The sequence below is a fragment of the Sorex fumeus genome, unplaced genomic scaffold (genome assembly GCF_029834395.1).
Source record: "Sorex fumeus unplaced genomic scaffold, SorFum_2.1 ptg000028l, whole genome shotgun sequence".
Classification (NCBI taxonomy): Eukaryota; Metazoa; Chordata; class Mammalia; order Eulipotyphla; family Soricidae; genus Sorex; species Sorex fumeus.
This window is the reverse complement of record NW_026606085.1, coordinates 2,026,141-2,039,673: the sequence shown is the minus strand read 5'-3', so window position 1 is coordinate 2,039,673 and position 13,533 is coordinate 2,026,141.

Here is a 13,533-nt window from a genome sequence, read left to right as displayed (position 1 = left end):
GCGTGGTCTAGGGCCGGGCCGGGCGCGGGTCGGCAGGGGTGCGCGGCCCGGCCCTTAGCCCGCTTGTGCCGCGGAGCTAAGCCCTGGGGTCGGCAGCGGCCCGGAGCTGGGCCGAGGTCCAGGCCGGGTGTGGGGCGGCCTGGGCGCGCGTCCCAGTCCTCGGCCCGCGTGTGCCGTGGAGGTCATCCCCGGGTTCGGCAGCGTCCCGGATCGCTTCCGAGCATCGGGAAGGGAGCGGGGCGGCCCGGGCACGTGGCCCAGCCCTCGGCCTGCGAGTGCCGTAGATGTAAGTCCCTGGGTCGGCAGCGACCCGGAGCGCAGCCGAGGGCCGGACCGGGAGCGGGGCAGCCCGCGCGTGCGTCACGGTCCTTCGGCGCCGGGTGACACGGAGCTAAGCCCCGGGGTCGGCAGCGGCCCGGAGCGGGACCGAGGGCCAGGCCGGGGTTGGGGCGGCCCGTGGGCGTGGCCCGTACCTAGGACCCCGGGTGCCGCGGAGATAAGCCCCGGGGTCGGCACAGCCCGGAGCGGGGCTGAGGGCAGGGCAGGGCGCGGGGCGGCCTGGGGGCGTGACCGGCACTCGGACCGCTGGTGCCGCAGAGCTAAGCCCCCGGGTCGGCAGCGGCCCAGAGCGGGGCCGAGGGCCGGGCAGGCGCAGGGCGGCCCTGGAGCGCACCCGGTCCTCTGGCGGCGGGTGCCGCGCAGCTAAGCCCCGGGGTGGGCAACGACCAGGAGCGGGGCCGAGGACTGGGCATGATGCAAGGCGGCCTGGGCACGCGTCCCGGCCCTCGGACTGCGGGTGCCGCAGAGCTATGCCCCGGGGTCGGAGCAGCCCGGAGCGTGGCCAAGTGTCGGGACTGGCGCGGGACGGCCCGGGCACGCGGCCAGGCCCTCTGCCCCCGGGTGCCACGGAGCTAAGACCCGTGGTCGGCAGCGGCCCGGAGCAGGGCCGAGGGCCGGGCCGGACGCAGGGCGGCTCGGGCGCACGGTCCGCGCCTCGGCCGTGAGGGGCGCGGAGCTAAGCCCCGGAGTTGGCAGTGGCCCGGAGCGGGACCAAGAGGCGGGCCAGGCGCGGTGCTGCCCGGGCGCGCAGCCCGGCCATCGGCCCGCGGGTGCCGCTGAGCTATGCCCCGGGTTCGCCAGCGGCCAGGAGCGGGGCCGAGGGCCAGGCCGGGCGTGGTGCGGCCAGGGCACGCTGCCCAGTCCTCCGGCGGCGGGTGCCGCGGGGTCGGCAGCGGCCCTGAGCTGGGTCGAGGGCGAGGCCAGGCGCCGGTCGGCTGGGGTGCGCGGCCCGAACCTTGGCCCGCTGGTGCCGCGGAGCTAAGCCCCGGGATCGGCAGCGGCCTGGAGCGGGACCAGGGATGGGCCGGGCGCGGGGCTCCCCTGGCGTGCGGCCCGGTCCTCGCCGGTGGTTGCCGCAGAGCTAAGCCCCGGTGTCGGCAGCGGCCCAGAGTGGGGCCTAGGGCCAGGCCGGGGGCGGGGGGCCCGGGCGTGCGGCCAGGCCCTCGGCCCGCGGGTGCCGCGGAGATAAGCCCCAGGGTCGGCAGCGGCCCGGAGCGGGGCCGAAGGCCGGGCAGGTTGCTGCCGACCCGGCAGCGCGGACCAGGCCTCCGCCAGCAGGTGCCGCGGAGCTAAGCCCTGGGGTCGGCCACGGCTCGGAGCGGGGCCAGGGCTGGGCCGGGCGCGGGGCGGCCCCGGCACGCAGCCATGCCTGGCGCGGGATGGCCCCGGCACGTGGCCATACCGGGCCCTTGGCGACCCCGGCATGCGGCCCGGCCCTCGGCCCGCACGTGCCTCGGTGATAAACCCCGGGTTTATCAGCGGCCCGGAGCGGCGCCAAGGGCCAGGCTGGGGCGGGGCGGCCCAGGCGCACGGCCCAGGCCTCCGCTGGCAGGTACCATGGAGCTAAGCCCCGGGATCGGCAGCGGCCCGGAGCGGGGCCGAGGGCCAGGCTGGGCTCGGGGCGGCCCATGCACGCGGCCAGGCCATTGGCCGGGGGGTGCCGCATTGCTAAGCCCCGGGGCCGGCAGCGGCCCGGAGCGGGGCAGAAGGCCGGGCAGGGCATGGCCGACTTGTCCGCGCGGACTGGACCTCCGCCGGCGGGTGCCGCGGGGCTAAGCCCCGGGGTCGGCCATGGCCCGGAGCGCAGCCAAGTGCCAGGCCTGGCGCGGGACGGCCCAGGGCTGCGGCAGGGCCCTCCGCCGGCAGGTGCCATGGAGATAAGCCCCGGGGTTGGCAGCGGCCTGGAGCGGGGCCGAGGGCCGGGCAGGGTGCGTGGCGGCCCGCGCGCGCGGCTCGGCTCTCGCCCCGTGGGTGCCGCGGAGCTAAGTCCCGGGGCCGGCAACAGCCTGGAGCGGGGTCGAGGGCTTGGCAGTGCGCGGCCGACCCAGCCGCGTTGACCAGCCCTCCGCCGGCGGGTGCCGCGGAGCTATACCCCGGGTTCAGCAGTGGCCCGGAGCAGGGCCAAGGGCCAGGCCGGGCGCGGGGCGGCCCAGGCACGCCCCGGCCCTCTGTTGGCAGGAACCATGGAGCTAAGCACCGGGGTTGGCAGCGGCCCGGAGCGGGAACGAGGGCCAGGACGGTCACAGGGCGGCCCGTGCATGCAGTCCGGCCCTCGGCACGCGGGTGCCGCGGAGCTAAGTCCCGGGGTCGGCAGCAGCCCAGAGCGGGGCCGACGGCTGGGCAGTGCGCGCCGAACCAGCTGCGCGGACCGGCCCTCCACCGGCGGGTGCCGCGGAACTAAGCCCCGGGGTCGACCATGGCCCGGAGCGGGGCCAGGGAGGGGTTGGGCGCGGGGCGCCCCTGGCACGCGGCCGTGCCTGGCGTGGGGCGGCCCAGGCATGCGGAAGTGCCAGGCGCGTGATGGCCCCGGCACGCGGCCCAACTCTCGGACCGCGCGTGCCTCGGTGCTAAGCCCCGGGTTAGGCTGCGGCCTGGAACAGGGCCAAGGGTCGTGCCTGGCACGGGGCGGCCCAGGCTCACGGCCCGGCCCTCCACCGGCAGGTGCCATGGAGCTAAGCCCCGGGGTCGTTAGCAGCCCAAAGCGTGGTCGAGGGCCGGGCGGGGCACGGGTCGGCCGGGGTGCGCGGCACGGCCCTTGGCCCACTGGTGCCGCGGAGCTAAGCCCCGGGGTCGGCAGCGACCCGGAGCGGGGCCGAAGGTTGGGCCGGGCGGGGAGCGGCCCGGGCGCGCGTCCCGGCCCTTGGTCCGCGCGTGCCGTGGAGCTAAGCCCCGGGGTCGGCAGCAGCCCGTATCGCTTCCGAGGGTCAGGAAGCGAGCGGGGCAGCCTGGGCACGTGGCCCGGCCCTCGGCCTGCGGGTGCCATGGATGTAAGTCCCGAGGTCGGCAGCGACCCGGAGCGCGGCCGAGGGTCGCGATGGTAGCAGGGCGGCCCGGGTACGTGGACCGGCCATCGGCCCACGGGTGCCGTGGAGCTAAGCAGCGGAGTCGGCAGCAGTCCGGAGCGGGGCCGAGGGCCGGACGGGGCGCGGGGCAGCCCGCGCGTGCGGCCCGATCCTTCGCCGGTGGGTGACGCGGAGCTAAGCCCCTGGGTCGGCAGCGGCCCAGAGCGGGGCCAAGGACAAGTCCGCTTACGTGGCGGCCCAGGCGCGCAACCCTGCCCTCCGCCGGCGCGGAGCGGAGCCGAGGGCTGGGCCGGCCCTCGGACCGCGGGTGCTGCAGAGCTAAGCCCCGGGGTCGGCAGCGGCCCGGAGCGCGGCCAAGGGTCGGGACGGGCACGGGGCGGCCCGGGCACGTGGCCAGGCCCTCGGCCCGAGGGTGCCGCGGACTTAAGTCCCGGGATCAGCAGCGGAACGGAGCGGGACCAAGGGCCGGGCCGGGAGCGGTGCTGCTGGGCGCACAGCCCGGCCCTCAGCCCGCGGGTGCCGCAGATTTATGCCCCGGGGTCGGCAGCGTCCCGGAGTGGGGCTGAGGGCCAGGCCGGGCGTGGTGCGGCAAGGGCGTGCTGCCCAGTCCTCCGGCGGCGGGTGCCGCGGATCTAAGCCGCAAGATCGGCAGCAGCCCTCATCGCTTCAGAGGGTTGGACAGGGAGCGAGGCGGTCCGGGCACGTGGCCCGGCCCTCGGCCCGCGAGTACCGTGGATGTAAGTCCCGGGGTCGGCAGCGGCCCGGAGCGCGGCCGAGGGTCGAGGAAGTAGCGCGGCCGCCTGAGACAGTGGACCGGCCCTCGGCCCGCGGGTGCCGCGGATGTAAGTCCCGGGGTCGGCAGCGGCGTGGATTGCTGCCGAGGGTCGGGACGGGAGCGGGGCAGACCAAGTTTGTGGCCCGGCCCTCGGCCCGCAGGTGCCATGGAGCTAAGCCCCGGGTTCGGCCACGGCCCAGAGCGGGGACAGGGCCGGGCCGGGCGCGGGGCGGCCCCGAAACGCGGCCGTGACGGGCCCGGGGCGGCCCCGTCACGCTGCCCGGCCCTTGGTCCATGTGTGCCTTGGAGCTAAACCCCGGGTTTGGCAGCGGCCCGGAGCGGGGCCAAGGGCCAGGCCGGGAGCAGGGCGGCCCAGGCGCGTGGCCCGGCCCTCCACTGGCAGGTACCATGGAGCTAAGCCCCGGGGTTGGCAGCAGCCTGTAGCGGGGCCGAGGGCCAGGCCGGGCGCAGGGCGACCCGTGCCCGCGGCCCGGCCCTTGGCCGGGGGGTGCCACGACGCTAAACCCGGGGTGGGCCGCGGCCCGGAGCGGGGCCAAGCTACGGGCGGGGCGCGGGGCGGCCCTGGCGTGCGGCCCGGCACTTGCCCCGCGGGTGCGGCGGTACTAAGCACTGGGAATGGCAGCGGCATGTAGCAGGGCCAAGGGCCCGACGGGGCGCGGGGCAGCCCACGCGTGCGGCCCGGTCCTTTGCCGGTGGGTGCTGTGTAGCTAAGCCCCGGGGTCGGCAGCAGCCCAGAGCGGGGCCGAGGACAAGTCCGGGTACGGGGCGGCCCAGGCGCACGGCCCTGCCCTCCGCCAGTGGTTGCCGCGTATCTAAGCCCCGGTGTCGGTAGCGGCCCGGAGCGGTGACGAGGGCCAGGCCGGGGGTGGGACGGCCGGGGCACACGGCCTGGCCCTCGGCCCGCGGGTGCCGCGGAGATAAACCCCGGGGTCGGCAGCGACCCGGAGCGGGGCCAGGGGCCCGGCAGGGCACTGGACGCCGGGGCGCGGGGCCTGCCCCTCCGCCGGCGGGTGCCGCGGAGCTAAGCCCAGGTGTCGCCAGGTGCCCGGAGCGGGGCCGATGGCCGGGCAGGTCGCTGCTGACCCGGCCTCACGTACCATCCCTCTGCCGGTGGGTGCCACGTAGCTAAGCCCCGGGGTCGGCAGAGGCCCGGAGCGGGGCCGAGGACTGGGCAGGGCGCGGGGCGGCCTGGGCGCGCGGACCGGCCCTCGGACCGCGGGTGCCGCAGAGCTAAGCCCCGGGGTCGGCAGCGGCGCAGAGCGGGGCCGAGGGCCAGGCTGGGGGCGGGGTGGCCCGGGCACGCGGTCAGGCCCTCGGCCCTCGAGTGCCGCTGAGCTAAGCCCCGGGGTCGGCAGCGGCCCAGAGCGGGACCAAGGGCCGGGCCGGGAGCGGTGCTGCCCGGGCTCCCAGCCCGGCCCTCGGCCCGAGGGTGCCGCCTGAGCTAAGCCTCGGGATCAGCAGCGGCGCGGAGCGGGGCCGAGGGGCAGGCCGGGGGCGGGGCGGCCCGGGCGCGCTGTCAGGCCCTCGGCCCGCGAGTGCCACGGATGTAAGTCTCGGGGTCAGCAGCGGCCCGGAGCTCGGCCGAGGGTCGCGACGGTAGCGGGGCGGCCCGAGACAGTGGACCGGCCCTCGGCCCGTGGGTGCCGCGGATGTAAGTCCCGGAGTCGGCAGCGGCGTGGATCGCTGCCGAGGGTCGGGACGGGAGCGGGGCAGACCGAGTTCGTGGCCGGGCCCTCGGCCCGCAGGTGCCATGGAGCTTAGCCCCGGGTTCGACCATGGCACGGAGCGGGGACAGGACCGGGCCGGGCGCGGGGCGGCCCCGAAATGCGGCCGTGACGGGCCCGGGTCGGCCCCAGTATGCGGCCGTGCCGGGCCCGGGGCGGCCCCGTCACGCAGCCCGGCCCTCGGCCCACGCGTGCCTTGGAGCTAAACCCCGGGTTCGGCAGCGGCCAGTAGCTGGGCCAAGGGCCAGGCCGCGTGCAGGGCGGCCCGTGTACGCGGCCCGGCCCGTGGCCGGGGGGTGCCACGACGCAAAACCCCGGGGTCGGCCGCGGCCCGGAGCGGGGCCAAGCTCCGGGCGAGGCGCGGGGCGGCCCTGGCGCGCGGACCGGCACGCGCCCCGCGGCTGCGGCGGTGCTAAGCACCGAGAATGGCAACGGCATGTAGCAGGGCCGGAGCTAAGCCCCGGTGTCGCCAGGTGCCCGGAGCGGGACCGATGGCCAGGCAGGTCGCTCCCGACCCAGCCGCGCGAACCGTCCCTCCGCCGGTGGGTGCCGCCGGGCGTGGGGCGGCCCGTGCACGCGGCCCGGCCCTTGGCCGGAGGTGCCGCGACGCTAAACCCCGGGGTCGGCCGCTGCCCGGAGCGGGGCCAAGCTCTGGGCGGGTCACGGGGCGGCCCTGGCGCGCGGCCCGGCACTCGCCTCGCGGGGTCGGTAGCGTCCCGGAGCGGGGCCGAGGTTCAGGCCGGGCGTTTGGTGGCCCGGGCGCGTGGCACGGCCCTCCGCTGGCGGGTGCCGCGGAGCTAAGACCCAGGGTGGGCAGCGGCCCTGAGCGCGGCCAGGGCCAGGCCGGGTGCGGGACGGCCCTGGCCCGCGGCAGGGCAGGGCGCGGGGCGGCACCGGTGCGAGGCCATGCCCTCAACCCACGAGTGCCGCGGAGTTAAGCTGCGGGGTCGGCAGAGGCCCGGAGCGGGGGAGAGGGCTGGCCAGGCACGGGCGACCCGGTGGGCATCCCGGCCCTCCGGCGGAGGTTGCCACAGAACTAAGCACCGGGGTCGCAGAGGCGCGGAGCGGGGCCGAGGGTCGAGCCGGGAGCGGTGCGGCCCAGGCGCTCGCCCGGCCCTCCGCTGGCAGCTGCGGCGGAGCTAAGCCCTGGGGTCAGCAGCGGCCTGGAGCGGGGCCGAGTGCTGGGTCGGTGGCGGCCGGCCCTGGCGCGCGAATCAGTCCTCCGCCGGCGGGTGCCGCGGAGCTAAGCCCCAGGGTCAGCAGCGGCCCAGAGCGGGGCCAGGGCCTGGCCGGGCACGGGGCGGCCCCGGCGCGTGGCCGTGCAGGGCACGGGGCGGCCCTGGTACGAGGCCTGGCAGTCGACTCGCGGGTGCCGCGGAGCTGTGCCCCAGGCTAGACAGCTACCCGGAGCGGGGCCGAGGGCCGTGACGGGCGCGTGGGGGCCCGGGCACGCGGCACGGCCTCCGACAGCAGGTGCCGCTGACCTAAGCACCGGGGTGGGCAGCGGCCCGGAGCGGGGCCGAGGGCGGTGCCGGGCGCGGGGCGGCCGGGGCGTGTGGCCCGTACTTCCCCTGCGGGTGCTGCGGAGCTAAGCCCTGGGTCGGCAGTGGCCCGGAGCGGGGCTGTGGTCCGGGCCGGGCGCAGAGCTACAAAGGCGCACGATCCGGCCCTCGGCCGGCGGGTGCCACAGAGCTAAGCCCCGGGGTCAGCAGCAGCCCGGAGCGGGGCCGAGGGCCGGGCTAGGAGCGAGGCTGTCCGTGCGCGCGGCCCGGTCCTCCACCGGCGGGTGACGCGAGGCTAAGTCCCTGGGTCAGAAGCGGCCCGGAGCATGGCCGACGGGCATGCTGGTCGCAGGGCTGCCGGGGCGTGCGACCCAGCCCTCCGCAGGCGGGTGCCGCGGAGCTAAGCCCCGGGGTCGGCAACAGCCCAGAGGGGGGCCGAGGGCGGACGGGGCGCGGGGCAGCCCGTGCGCGCAGCCCGGCCCTCCACTGGGTGGTGCCGCGGAGCTAAGCCCCGGTGTTGGCAGCGACCTGGATCTCGGCCGAGGGTTGGGACGGGCGCACGGCGGTGCGGGCGCGGAGCCAGGCCCTCGGCTTGCAGGTGTCGCGGAGCTAAGCCCCGTGGTCGGCAGTGGCCCTGAGCGTGGCCGAGGGTCGGTATGGTAGCGGGGCGGTCCGGGCGAGCGGTCCGGCCCTCCCCCGGCGGGTGCCGCAGAGCTAAGCCCCAGGGTCGGCAGCTGCCCGGAGTGGGGCCAAGGGCCGGTCCTGGCGCAAGGGGGCCCGGGCTCGTGGCCTGTCCCTCGGCAGGCGGGTGCTGCGGAGGTAAGCCCCAGTGTCCGCAGCGGCCCGGAGAGGGGCCGAGTGTCGATCCGGGCTCGGGGCGGCCTGGGCGAGCGGCCTTGCTCTCGGCCGGTGGGTGCCGCGGAGTTAAGCCCCGGGGTTGGCAGCGGCCCCGAGTGGGGCCAAGGGCCGGCCCGGCGCGGGTGGCCAGGGCGTGCAGCCCGGCCCTCCAGCGGCGGGTGCCTCGGAGCTAAGCCCCGTGGTCGACAGCGGCCCGGAGCGGGGCTGAGGGCTGGGCTGGATGCGGGGCGCTCCGGGCGCGCGGCCTGATCCTCGGCCCGCGGGTGCCGCGGAGCTAAGCCCCGTGATGGGCAGTGGCCCTGAGCAGGGCTGAGGGCCAGGCCGGGCGCGGGGCAGCCCGGGCGTGTGGCCCGGCCCTCCTTCGTCTTATGCCACGGAGCTAAGCCGCGGGGTGGGCAGCGGCCCGGAGCGGGGCCAAGGTTCGGGCCGAGCGCTTGGTGGCCCGGGCCCGCGGCATGGCCCTCCGCTGGGGGGTGCCGCAGAGCTAAACACCGGGGTCGGCATCGGCCCGGAGCAGGGCCGAGGTCTGGGCCAGGCGCGGGGCGGCCCTGGTGCGAGGCCATGCCCTCGACCCGCGAGTGCTGCGGAGCTAACGCCCGGGGGTCGACAGCGTCCCGGAGCGGGGCCGAGGGCCCGGACGGGCGCGTGGCGGCCCGGGCGCACGGTACTGCCTCCGCCAGGGGGTGCCGCGGACCTAAGCCCCGGGGTGGGCAGCGGACTGGAGTGGGTCCGAGGGCGGTGCCGTGCGCGTGGCAGCCCAGGCGCGCGGCACGGCCTCTGCCAGCGGGTGCCGCGGAGCTAAGCCCAGGGGTCAGCAGCGGCCCAGTGCGGGGCCGAGGACCGAGCCGGGCATGGTGCGGCCCGGGCGCGCGGCCCGGACCTCGGACCGCGGGTGCTGTGGAGCTAAGTCCCGGGATAGGCAGCGGCCCAGAAAGCGGCCGAGGGTCAGGAGGGGAGTGGGGCGGCTCGGGCACGCTGCCCGACCCTCGGACCACGGGTACCGCGGAGCTAAGCCTCGGGGTCAGCAGCGGCCGGGGGTGGGGCCGAGGGCCGAGGCGGATGTGGGGCGGCCCGGGCACGCGGCCCGGCCTTGCGCCGGCGGGTACCGCGGTGCTAAGCCCCGGGGTCGGCAGCGGCCCGGAGCGCGGCCTAGGGTCCCGACGGGATCTGGGCAGCCCGGACACGTGGCCCGGTCCTCCGCCGGCGGGTGTCGCGGAGCTAAGCACCGGGGTCAGCAGCGGCCCGGAGCATGGCCGAGGGCTGGGCCGGGTGTGGGGTGGCCCAGGCGCGCGGCCCGGCCTTCGGCCCACTGGTGCCGCGGAGCTAAGCCCCGGGGTCGGCAGCGGCCCGGAGCTGGGCCGAGGGCCGGGCCGGGCACGGGGCGGCCCAGGCGCGCGGCCAGACCCTTGGCCCGTGGTTGCCGTGGAGCTAAACCCCAGGGTCGCCAGCGGCCAAGAAATCGGCCGAGGGTCGGGAGGGGAGCGGGGCGGCTCGGGCGGGCGGCCCAACCCTCGGACCGCGGGTGCTGCGGAGCTAAGCCTCGGGGTCAGCAGCGGCCCGGGGCAGGGACGAGGTCCGAGGCGGACGCGGGGCGGCCCAGGCGCGGGGCCCGGCCCTACGCTGGCGGGTACCGCGGGGCTAAGTCCTGGTGTCGGCAGCGGCCCGGAACGCAGCCGATGGTCGGGACGGGAGCGGGGCAGCTCGGGTGCGCGTCCCGGTCCTTCACCGGCAGGTGCTGAGGAGCTAAGCCCCGGGGTCGGCAGCGGCCCGGGGCGGGGCCGAGGGACAGCCGGGCGCAGGGCGGCAAGGGAGCGCGGCCCGGCCCTTGGTCCGCGTGTGCCGCGGAGCTAAGCCCCGGGGTCGGCAGTGGCCCTGAGCGGGGCCAGGGCCAAGACCAGCGCGGGTGGCCCCGGTGCGAGACCCGGACCTCGGCCCGCGTGTTCCGTGGAGCTAAGCCCCGGGTACTTCAGTGTCCCGGAGCTGGGCCAGGGCCGGGACCGGCGCGGGGCGGCCCTGGCGCGTGACCCGGCCCTCGGCCCGCGAGTGCCACGGAGCTAAGCCCTGGGGTCGGCAGCAGCCCGGAGCAGGGCCGAGGGCCGGACCAGGCGCGGGTCGGCCCGGGCGCGCAGCCCGGCCCTCCGCCTTTGTGTGCCGCGGAGCTAAGCCACGGGGACGGGAGCGGCCCAGAACGCGGCCGAGGGTCCCGACGGGATCAGGGCAGCCCAGGCACGTGGTTCGGTCCTCCACCAGCGGGTGCCGCGGAGCTAAGCCCCGGGGTCGGCAGCGGCCTGGAGAGGGGCCGATGGCCGGGCTGGGCGCGGGGCCGCCTGAGCGCGCGGTCCGGTCCTCTCCCGGGGTCGGAAGCAGCCCGGAGCGGGGCCGAGGGCCGGTCCATTCGCGGGGCCGCCCGGGGGCTTGGCCCGGCCCTAGGCCCGCTGGTGCCACGGAGCTAAGCCCCGGTGTCGGCAGCGGCCCGGAGCGCGGCCGAGTGTCGGGACGGGAGCGGGATGGCCCGTGCGCGCGGCCTGGCCCTTGTCCCGCGTGTGACCTGGAGCTAAGCCCCGGGGTCGGCAGCAGCCCGGAGCGGGGCCGAGTGTCGGGATGGGAGCGGGGCGGCGCAGGCATGCAGCCCAACCCTCAGCCCACGGGTGCCGCGGTGCTAAGCCCCGGGTTCGGCAGCGGCCTGGAGCGGGGCTGAGGGCCTGGTCGGGCGTGGAGCGGCGCAGGTGTGCGGCCCGACCCTCGGACCGCGGGTGCCGCGGAGCTAAGCCCCGGGGTCAGCAGCGGCCCGGAGCGGGGCCGAGTTTCCCGACGGCATCGGGGCAGCCAGGGCGCGCGCCTCGGCCCTCTGCCGGTGGGTGCCGCAGAGCTAAGCCTCGTGGTCGGCAGCGGCCCAGAACGCAGCCGATGTTCGGGACGGAAGCGGGGCGGCTCATTTGCACATCCCGGTCCTCCGCTGGCGGGTGCCGAGGAGCTAAGCCCCGGGGTCGGCAGTGGCCTGGAGCGGTGCCAGGGGCGGGACTGGCGAGGGGAGGCCCCAGAGCGCGACCAGCCCTCTGCCCACGTATGCCGTGGAGCTAAGCCCCGGGGTCGGCAGTGGCCCGGAGCGGGGCCGATGGCCGGGCCGGGCGCTGGGCGGCCCAGTCGCGTGGCCAGGCCCTCCGCCGGCGGGTGCCGCGGAGCTAAGCCCCGGGGTCGGGAGCGACCCAGAACGCGGCCAAGGGTTGCGAAGGGATCAGGGCAGCCCGGGCACATGGCCCGGCCCTCTGTCGTTGTGTGCCGCGGGGCTAAGCCCCGGGATCGGCAGTGGCCTGGAGCGGGGTCGATGGCCGGGCCGGGCGCGGGGCAGCCCCGGCGCGCGGCCCGGTCCTCTGCTGGCGGGTGCCGGGGAGCTAAGTCCCGGGGTTGGAAGCGGCCCGGAGCGGGGCTGAGGGCCGGTCCAGGCTCGGGGCAGTCCGGGCCTCGGCCCCCTGGTGCTGCGGAGCTAAGCCTCGGGGCCGGCAGCGGCCCGGAGTGCGGCCGAGTGTTGGGACGGGAGCGGGGCGGCCTGTGCGCTCAGCCTGGCCCTTGTCCCGCAGGTACCACGGAGCTAATCCCGGGGTCAGCGGCAGCCCGGATCAGGGCTGAGGGCTGTGACGGGTGCGGCCTGCCCGGGCGCTAGGACCTGGCTTTCACAGGTGGGTGCCGCTGAGCTAAGCCCCAGGTCAGCAGCGGCCCCGGAGCGGGGCCAGGGCCGGGCGGGGCCTGCGGCGGCCCCAATATGCGGCACAGTGCTCGGCCCGCGTGTGCCGCGAAGCCAAGCCCCGGGGTCGGCAGTGGCCCGGAGCGGGGCCCAGGGCCGGACAGGGCGCGGTGCGGCCCGGGCACACGGCCCGGCCCTTGTCCCACGGGTGCCGCATAGCTAAGCCCCGGGGTCGGCAGCCCAGGCGCGCGGCCCGGCCCTCGGCCCCCTGGTGCCGCGGAGCTAAGCCCCGTGGTCGGCAGTGGCCCAGAGCGGAACCGAGGGCTGGGACTGGCATGGGGCGGCCCAAGAGCGCTGCTCGGCCCTCCGCCGGGTGTTGCCGCTGAGCTAAGCCCCGGTGTCTGCCAAGGGAGGTGCCGGGCGCGGGGCGGCCAGGGCGCGCGGCCCGGCCCTCGGCCCGCGGGTGCCGCGGAGCTAAGCCCCGGGTTCGGCAGTGGCCCAGAGTGGGGCCAAGGCCGGATCGGCGAGGGGTGGCCCCGGTGCGCGGCCCGGCCCTCAGCCCGCGTGTGCCGCAGAGCTAAGCCCCGGGTTCGGCAGTGGCCCAGAGTGAGGCCAAGGCTGGGATCGGCGAGGGGCGGCCCCGGCGCACGACCAGGCCCTCAGCCCGCGTGTGCCGAGGAGCTAAGCCCCGGGGTCGGCAGCGGCGCATGGCCTGGCCCTCTACCGGCGGGTGCTGAGGAGCTAAGCCCCTGGGTCGGCAGCGGCCCGGAGCGGAGCCGAGGGCCGGGCCGGGCGCGGGGCAGCCCGGGTGGGCGGCCCATCCCTCCACCGGGGGGTGCAGCGGAGCTAAGCCCCGGAGTCGGTAGCGGCCCGGAGCAGGGACGAGGGCCGTGGCAGGCGCGGCCGGCCCCGGCGTGCCTCCCGGCCCTCCGCCGACGGGTGCCGCAGAGCTAAGGCTGGGGTTTGGCAGCGGCCCGTAGCGGGGCCAGGGCCGGGCCGGGCACCGGCGCGCAGCACAGCACTCGGCCCGCGTGAGCCGCGGAGCTAAGTCCCGGGGTTAGCAGCGACCCAATGCGGGGCCGAGGGTCAGGACGGGTGCGGTGCGGCACAGGCGCGCGGCCCCAGCCTCGGCCGGCGGGTGCCGCGGAGCTAAGCCCCGGGGTCGGCAGCTGCCAGGAGCACGATCGAGTGCCGGGCCGGGCCGGGGCAGCCCGGGTGAGCATCACGGCCCTCCGCAGGCGGGTGCCGCAGAGCTAAGCCCCGGGGTCGGCAGCGGCCCAGAATGTGGCCGATGGTCGGGACGGGAGCGGGGCGTCTCGGGTTCACGTCCCGGTCCTCCCCCGGCGGGTGCCGCGGAGCTAAGCCCCGTGGTTGGCAGCGGCCCGGGGCGGGTACGAGGTTCGGGCCGGGCGTGGTGTGGCCCGGGAGCGCGGCCCGGCCCTCGGACCGGGGCCGAGGGCTGGGTCGGGCGCGTGTGGGACCAGGAGCGCGGCCCGTCTCTCCGCCGTTGTGGGCCACGGAGCTAAGCCCCGTGGTCGGCAGCGGCCCGGAGCGGGGCCGAGGGACCGGGCCGGGCGCGGGGCGGCCCGGGAGGTCGGCCCATCCATCC